The sequence below is a fragment of the Chiloscyllium plagiosum genome, unplaced genomic scaffold (assembly GCF_037043375.1).
Source record: "Chiloscyllium plagiosum isolate Xiang-an unplaced genomic scaffold, Cpla_swu_hap1 HiC_scaffold_45, whole genome shotgun sequence".
NCBI lineage: Eukaryota > Metazoa > Chordata > Chondrichthyes > Orectolobiformes > Hemiscylliidae > Chiloscyllium > Chiloscyllium plagiosum.
The window spans coordinates 103,275,356-103,284,726 of NW_028270183.1; the positions used below are offsets into that span (position 1 = coordinate 103,275,356).

The following is a 9,371-nucleotide window of genomic DNA, read 5'->3' on the forward strand; positions in this document are numbered from 1 at the left end:
CAGAACAATCTGAATCACTGAAAATTGGTTCAGGACCCATGTGACATTGATCTGTCTCTGTCAGACCCCGAGCAAGTGGCCATTCGCTTTCCGTGCCTTTGAACACTTTGGGTGGTGCACGGTTGGTTTGGAACCTCACGTTTTGAAACGGACATCATTCATTGTATTTTCGGCTGCACTGATAAAGTTGTCTCTGGCGCCTCCAGTAAAATGGACACAGTGTTCACTCAGAAACCGACGTGTGATCAAAAGCAGGCGGACAATGAAAGCAGCAAGAACATTCCCCTGCGAAGGGTTTCAATACTGCACGTGGAACGAAGAGCCGGAATTGTATTAAGCCGTGAAAGCGCCCATTGTGAGACTTGCACCCACCACCCTCATACTAAGCATCTCACACTGCACCGACTGAGCTAGCCAAGCACGGTGCACTGTGGATTAGTTTGCTATTACATTGCGAGCATAATTCATCAGCATTTTTTTCAGATCCAGTTCATTCCCCCTAATCACAAAAATAGCATTCACAACTTTCACTTCAGTTATTCCTTCAAAGCATGACAATCTATTCAGCACTTGTCCCGGGATTTAAGGTTCAGCCTTAATATCTTCATATTTTTACCCTCACCTTTATGTCGCTGATGTGATTTCCAATCACTCTGGCAGACAGTAAATCAGTCGGGAAATTACCTAAGGAAACCCAATCATTTCCGTTTACAGTGTTGGGCATTTCCCATCTGCTGACGAGACAGAGTCGGCTCAATCAACACTTTCTTTGTTCTTTCTGCCGAAAACCTTTACCACTTCTTATTTTCACGTCAGGAGTTTAATTTACAACACGTTCCAAGGACTGGGGCAACATTCCAATGTCCAGAAGCCCTTTCCAATTTAAAGCGAAAGGTTTGCTCCTTTCACACGGAAAGAGCTGTTACTAAGGAAGGAGTTTCCACGAGTTGTTTCCCATGGCTTGGCAGAAAGTCGCTGATTGAAGCTGCAGTGGCCGCTTTCTGTTGGCATCGGGAGCTTGGAGAAGGTGATGTCGTATTCTGCTGCATGTAAACGTCTCACTCCCTGCGGACTTGGGGTGAATCATGGATGAGTTTTCCCAGTTACAATGCCAATATATGGTCGGGGTAAATGCTTATACTGAAATATTTGATGCTTATTCCCTGGGTGGGGTCGAACCACCAACATTTCAGCCAACTGCGCTGACCATTTGAGATACAGAAACTGGCAACGCAGATATCCAAAACCAATGTTATCGACGGTATATGAGGATACGTCGGACAGCAGGAACTTGCGTTGTTTTCAGAGACGGTCGCTAATATTATGACCGAGAGGGTAAGCAGACTGAGGAGCTGCAAATACTCAAATTAAAAGGCATCCACGCATGCGCACTCCGCTCACATACATCTCCACATAGTAGCTCACTTCGGCTGCTGGTATTTGAAGCCACGATTCGATAGAAACTGAAGCTGAAACTCCAGCATATTAGACCGCTCGACCACGCTACCACACAAAAGCCATCACTCAGATTTGTTTTGACTAGTGTTTCAGCATCGATTCACTTCAGGCACTTAGACCTCGCAAATTTTGTAAAAAAATTGGCGTAATTTAAGAAGAAAGACTAAAGAAAATGTACAGACAAGGAACAGGGCCTTCATCCATTCAAGCCTGAGCCGATCCAAATCTACTGTTTAAATCTGTCACCCAATTCCTAAGCATCTGTATCCCTCTGCTCCCCAGCTACTCATGCATCTGTCCAGACGTATCTTAAATGTATCTACCGTGATTACCTCTCCCGTCTCTGATGACAACGCGTTCCAGACACCCAACACCCACTGTGTCAAGTAGTTGCCGCGTGTATCCCTCTTAAACTTTTCACCTCTCACCTTGAAAGCGTGACGTCTCGGTATTTAATCCTTCAATCTGGGAAATAAAACTTTTCTCTATCTATCCTGTCTGTACCCTTCATGATTTTGTAAACCTCATAAAGGACCCCCTCAAACTCCTTTTTTCTAATGAAAACAAACCTAACCTACTCAACCTCTCTTCCTAGATTGCACCTTCCATACGAGGCAACATCCGCTTAAACCTTTTACGTGCCCTCTCCAAAGCGTCCACATCCTTTTGGTAATGTGGCGACCAGAAATTTACACAGTATTCTAAGTGTGGCCAGACCAATGTATTGTTCAATTTTAACATGACTTGCCAGCCATTTTATTCAATACCCCCATCCAATGAAGCCAAGCATACTATATGCCTGCTTGTCTACTCTATCCACGTGTGCAGCAACCTTCAGTGTATAATGGACCTGCACTCACAGATCTCTCTGTCCATCAACTTCCCAAAGCTCTTCCGTTCATTGTATAACCCCAGCTAGAATTAGACTGACTGAAATGCGTCACCTCACAGTTGTCTGTTTTGAACTCCAGCTGCCACTTTTCCGCCCAACTTTCCAGTATATCTCTATCCTCCTGTATTCTTAAACAGTCACTTATACTTTCTGCTAGTCCAGAAAACTTCGTGTCATCTGCAAACTTTCTGATCATTCCAACAGTGCTCTCTTCCAGATCATTTATGTATATCACAAACAACAGTGGCCTCAACACTGACCCCTGTGGAGCACTACTGGTCATCTTTCTCCATTTCCAGAAACTCCATTCAACTGCCATTCTCTGTCTCCTATTGCTCAACTAATTCTTTATCCACCTGTCTATAACACCCTGCACACCATGTTACTTTACGTTCTGTATTTGGTTACCATGGGGAACCTTATCTAACTCCATACTGTAGTGCATGTATATGACATCAACAGCCTTTCCTTCATCTATCAACTTGGGCACTTCCCCGATAAACTCTGTGCCTCTCACTGATATGCACATTATTTTCTAAATATGAATAGATCCTATACTTCAGTACCTTCTCCAGCAACCTTCCCAACACTGATGTTAGGCCCATTGTTCTGTAGTTATCCAGAATATCCCTACTGTCCTTCTTGGACAGGGGACAATATGAGCAACGTTCCAGTCGGCCAGAACCTCACCTGTGCTGAAGCATGCCACGAAGATATCTGTCAGGGCCCCAGCTATTTCCTCTTCCACCTCGCTCAGGAACCAGGGATAGATCCCATCCGTTCCTGGGGATTTGTCCACATTAATTACCCCTAGCCTGCCCAACACAGCTTCCCTACTTATGTCAACATGATCCAGACTAATCAAATGTTTTACTCTAGTCTCATCATTCATCATGTTCCTCTCCTCAGTGAACACTGATGCAAAATAATCATTCAGAATCATACCCACTCTCTCAGATTCGACATACAGCCTTCCTTCATTTTCCTTCAGTGGACCAATCCTTTCTCTGGTTACCCGTTTGCTTCTTATATATGAATAATAGGCTTTAGGATTCTCCTCAATTTTGCTAGCGTGAAGTTGTTTCATGACCCCTTTTAACCCCCTTCATTCCTCGTTTAAGACTTGTCCTAATCTTCTCATGTTCCTCCAGCGACCATTATGTTCTTAGCTGCCGGGGCGTTATGTATGCTTCCCTTTTCCTATGGCGAGTCATCAACAGTTCACGAATATTGCCTTTCACATCCTTTGCCTTCAACGGGACATGCCCATCCTGCACTATCTTTAACCTACCTTTGAAAGCCTACCACATATGAACTGTGCTCAACCCTGCTCCACTGTCTGTAGTCATGGCCGAGTGGTTAAGGCGATGGATTAGAAATCCATTGGGGTTTCCCCACGTAGGTTCGAATCCTGCTGACTACGTTGTGAATGCTTTCCTGCTGGAACAATTCTCGCTCAAAGTTCAGAAAAACTATTTTGTGAACCAGGCCGGTAATTTGATTAGACTTGGGAAACTCGAGTTCTTCATCAGAAATGTTCCATATTTAAAACATTATCTCTGTTTCTCTTTCCAGATACACTGCTCGACACATCGGGTTTCTGCAGTTGTTATTGAACGTCCTGAGCAGAAGTGCTGCTTTTCATTAGATTCCTTTAATCCCTGTCCACTGTTCTCTGACTCGGGTCAGTGGGAACACTTCCTCCTGCTCGTCAAAGTGCTCATTCCCCACCGCTCCCTCTCCCATCATTACAAACAACCGCAGAAAATTGCCACTTAACCATCTTTGTTCCAAAGTGAAACTCACCAGCCTCGGGAATCTCTCCACCAAACGGGATTTCTCATCCCTGGACATGGTGCAAGCTAGATGATTCTGAAGAGATACTGTGAAAATATTGTCAGTTGGCAGTTGGAAAAATGTTTAAGAAGCAAACCATATAATTTAGGCTCCAGCTTTGGAAATCTTGAGAAACTCTTTGGGAAATCGAATCAGAGGAGGATGAAGAAGTGTGAACTGTCGGACCGAGTAGAGGACGGGACATTGACTCTGATGTTCTCGGGACAGGAACTGATCTGAGACATTGAAAGAATTATCGCTCACGTACGTGAGGAATGCAAACTTCATCTGGACTCTGGGACAATGAAAAACTCTGGAACACTCAAGACAAAATCCAAATATTGACTGGGATCACGACAGTACGAGCACTATAGATGGGTCAGTTTTTGCCCAGTGTGTGAAGGAGGGCTTCCTGACACAGTATGTCGATATGCCTTCAAGGGACGAAGCCACTTTCGATTTAGTACTGGGTAACGAGCCTGGCTAATTTTAGATTCGGGAGTAGGTGAGCACTTTGGAGACAGCGATCACAATTCTCTCAGGTTTACTTTCGTGATTGAAAGGGATAGGTGTACTCCACGGAGCAAGAGGTTCAGCTGGTGGAAGGGAAATTACGATGCAATGAGGTAAGATTTTGGAAGGGTAGAATGTGGTAGGAAACTGCAGGGGGTGAGCACATTAAAATGTGGAGCTTATTCAAGGAAAAGCTCCTGGGTGTCCTAGATAAGTATGTATCTGTCAGACAGGGAGGAAGATATAGAATGCGTGAGCCGCGGTTTACTAAGGGAGTGGAATCCCTGGTCAAGAAGAACAAGAAGTCTTATGTTAGGACAAAATGTGAAAACTCAGTTAGAGCGCTCGAGGGTTCCAACGATATCAGGAAAGACCTAAAAAGAGAGCTGAGAAGAGCCAGGAGGAGACTTGAGAAGTTGTTGGCAGATAGGTTCAGGGTTAACCCAAAGGCTTTCCATAGGTATGTCAGGAATAAAACAATGACGAGAGTTAAGTTTGGGACAATCAAGGAGAATAGTGGGAAGTTGTGCGTGGAGTCAGAGGAGATGGGGGTAGCTCTAAATAAATATTTTTCGAAAGAGTTCGCTATAGAAAATGAAAATGTTGGCGAGGAAGATACAGAGATACTTGCATGTAGACTAGAAGAGATTGAGGTTCACAAGGAAGAGCTATTAGAAATACTGCAGAGTGTGAAAATAGATAAGTCAGCTGGGCCGGATGGGATCTGTCCTAGGATCCTCTGGGAAGCAAGGGAAGAGATTGATGACCCTTTTGGCGTCGATCGTCAAATCATCGTTGTCTACAGGAATAGTGCCTGTGGAATGGAGCATAGCATATGTTGTTCCCGTTTTCAAATATTGTCGTAGAGACAACCCTGGTAATTACAGACCAGTGAGTCTCACTGCAGTTGTTGGTAACGTGTTGGAAAAGGTTATTATAGATAGGATTTATGACCATCTAGAAAAGAGTAATCTGATCAGGGACAGTCAGCATGGTTTTGTGATGGGTAGGCCTTGCCGAACGAATCTTATTGACTTTTTTGACAAAGTGACCAAACAGGGAGATGACAGTAAACCGGTTGACGTGGTGTATACGGGTTTCAGAAAGTTGTTCGATAAGGTTCCCCACAATAGGGTATTATACAAAATGCTGTGGAATGGAATTGTGGGAGAGATTGCAGCTTTGATCAGTAATTGGCTTGCCAATAGAAAACAGTGTTGTAGTTGATGGAACATGTTCTTCTTGGTGTCCAGGTACTGGCGGCGTACTACGAGGGTCGATGTTAGGTCCACTGCTGTTACATGAGATCTAACCTTGCCAATCAGTCTCCCATGGGGAACATTGTTGAACGCCTTACTGAAGTCCATATAGATCACAGTTACTGCTCTGCCCTCATCAATCTTCTTTGTTACTTCTTCAAAAAACTCAATCAAATTTGTGAGACATGATTTCCCACGCACAAAGCCATGTTAACTGTCCCGAATCAGTCCTTGCCTTTCCAAATACATGTACATTCAGTTCCTCAGGATTCCCTCCAACAATTGGAGTATTCTTGGCAGATGCAGTTTCATGACGGGAATGCGAGGTCATATACTTTGTTGGGAAGAATCAAAAGACACGCTACTATTAAAATCGATAGAAACGCAAAAGATGTGCACTGCAGATGAGTCTCAGTGTTCTTATACATGAAACGAACAAAGATTAATCACATATTTATTTCTTGCTGGCAAATAAAAAGCCTTTTCTGATGCTCACAATTCAAGAGATGGTTTCCAAGAAAATAGCAAAATTAAGTCACCAGTAGAGTAATCAATTACCAAGATATTCCTTCGTGATGTTTTATGGGACATGTGGGATTTTTTTGATGATGGTTCTCCAAACGTTTTTACAATGGAACGGAGAGTTTTAGATGGGAAGTTAAGATCACGCATGATTATTGCCATTTTTGTCACTCACACACAATTGTTTTTCCTTGTACGATTTATTTCGCTTCGTGGTTACTGCGAGTGGGCTTGTAAACTACACATGCTTGTGAGTTCATTCCTCACTGTTCCTCAACTCCAGCCAAACAGAGTTTACATCCTTCTTTCCTGAATCAAGGTAATCTCTAACCATTGCATAGATGTCATTAACACTTCGGTATTTCACAGGCCTCTGTATATCATCTTACAATATTAATTGATCCTTTACTGTGTTGCAGTTGTGCATAAGAAGAGAAAAATAGAATAGAGAATGGTGGACCTCCGCTTCACACACTTGTTATTGAAGCGAAAATACAGATTACTGCCCATAATACGATCGTGGAAGCATGTGCCAAACCCTCAGGAAACACAGAATAAGTGCAGTGCCACAGGGCATGTCTGGTACAGCACCACAAAGACAACAGAAATGCTTATCTGAGCTTCTATTTTGGATGTATTTCTCAATGAGCAATAGAGTGTTACATGTGTTCCATCAGGGGTTACCTCACACAAGGAAGTAACCAGTGTTGCAGACGGTCATATCATCCGAGTTCCAAGCCCTGGAATCAGACACATTCAATATTCTGTGCATAACTGCAAGGAACAGCTGTCCGAGCCGTTTACAGTCCAGATGAAATTATGAATGCAGCTCTCTAGTTGTCAGCCTCTTTCTCCTATGTCGTGTTTCGTGCAGTCCCTGCATGGAATCTCGTCAACCACGCTTGACCTGCACATGATGCGGATTGGGCCTTGTTTTCTCGTGAGTTGTTGTCTGCGTGAGGTTCTCGGTTTCTATGCTGTCATACGTCCGAGTGTTCGGAGGAGTCTGGATATCGTTTTCCAGAATTTGTTTTTAATACAGGGAAGCATGATTTAAAAATTACCTCAAAGCATATCCTCGCTGCGAACTTTGTGTGCCATGCATCAGCGAATGAAGGTGCGTGGATATTGGTTCTTGGTAAAGAATTTGTGTGGGCGTCAGTCCAGCAGTCCCTAGTAGCAATACGTACAAACGGCAAGGGCCACACATTCGACTAGAATAGCACAACAATAATAGGACAGGGCAAGCAGAAGACAGCCAGACAATTCCTGGAAGCAGGGCACTCATCCACGGATTCCATCCGTTGGACCCAATCTGCAATCGCAACAAGCGGAAGCAGCGGTAATGAAACCAAATAAATTCGTACCAAAACGTGAGAGCAGCGTTTCACAGGAACCTCTGCAGCGCTGAGAATGTCGCCTAGACAGGCGAGGAAAAGTCTGCAAACCATATTCCTAGCGTCACCGAACTTTCCAACAAGAACTCCAGAAGCATCCGAGCTTCACATCTTTCTGCTCCAAAACACTCTGCTTTTCCACAACAGAGAATTGCACACTCAACTACCGCGTGTAAGATGAGAATACCAGCCCCTACACTACCAAGGGCGGCAGTAAGAGCGAGGGGAAATAGCTGACACTGTCATTCCACAGCGACAAACGCTCTCTTTGAAAGGTACATTTTCGTATGAATGTCAGGGCAGCAGTAGAATATGGGAACTTAACAGCCCGCGCTGTGTATTCATATTCTGGACAATGTGAGTTGTTCACAGTTTTCCCTGAAAGTGAGTGGACGTCTTAATTTCACCGCTGTTGTGAAGCCAGATCCTGCACTGAATCTGCTCCCTCGTTTTTTGTTGTTGTGGCTAAAAGGTGGGCAATCGCAACGTGAAACTTTGTTATATTTCTCTCATTTCCTTCATTACTGTCCTGGTGAGGGAGCCTGGAGATTGGCTCGCTCGATCAGATGGAGGCACCAGCACATTGTTGAGCTAATTTAATCGAGAATATAATTGGTAATATTCACTTTGCATGGTACATTTTTCTGTTATGTTTTATGTTACTTGAGCACTTTCTGTTACTTGGCAATGCACTAAATCTCCAGAATGTCGGGAAGCTCCGTTTGGAATTGCTTTGGTGCTATTTGTGTGAACAGTTCTTGACATACACGTCTCGCACTGCCTCACAGACAGAAGTAATGAGTTTGTGTGTCTGATAATGACTCTGCCTTTTGAGTTTTGCACCTGGTCCACGTTAAGAGCTGTCAGTTTTGGATTCACTGGAGAGTTGATGGGACAACACGATTTGTGAGTTTTTTTTTAGTCAACGAAATTATTTGATGGAGAACTTGGGAATGTATCAAGGAGAATGGTCATTGTCTGTAAATGCCTGGAAAACATTCCTCTCTGTGTCATTTCAAAACATTACGCCTCAAGAAAAAATAAAATTCAAACACGCTGACTTCGTAACAAACAGCATGCGTTTTTGCAAGTGGTCTATTGAAACTGTTGTCAGGTACTGGAGTGTCACAGAATTGCCGAGCACGGAAGCAAACCTTCCTATCCAACTTGCACCTGCTGAACAGATGACCGTAACTAATCTAAACATATTTGCCAATATTTGTCCCTTATCTCTCCGAACATTTCCTATCTGCATACCCATTTAGATGCCTTTGAAGTGTTGTGAGTGCACCAAAATGTGCCACTAAATGTGGCAATTTATTCCACACGCACAAAAATGTCTGTATTAAAAACAACTGTCGCTCACATCCCTTTCAAATTGTACTGCTCTCACATAAAACCTATGCTATCTCGCTTTAAACTCACGTGACTTCTGAAAAAGTGAAGATTGACTGTGTTCTCTGCTCGTCTCCCTCATGATTTTGTAAACTTTTC

General features: G+C 43.6%; 1 non-coding gene across 1 annotated transcript; it reads left to right on the forward strand.

Moving 5' to 3' along the window:
• Nucleotides 1–3,691: 3,691 nt before the first annotated feature.
• On the forward strand, nt 3,692–3,773 carry trnas-aga (transfer RNA serine (anticodon AGA)). The gene has a single exon. It is a non-coding gene; the product is annotated as a tRNA-Ser (tRNA).
• The last annotated feature ends 5,598 nt before the right edge of the window (nt 3,774–9,371 follow it).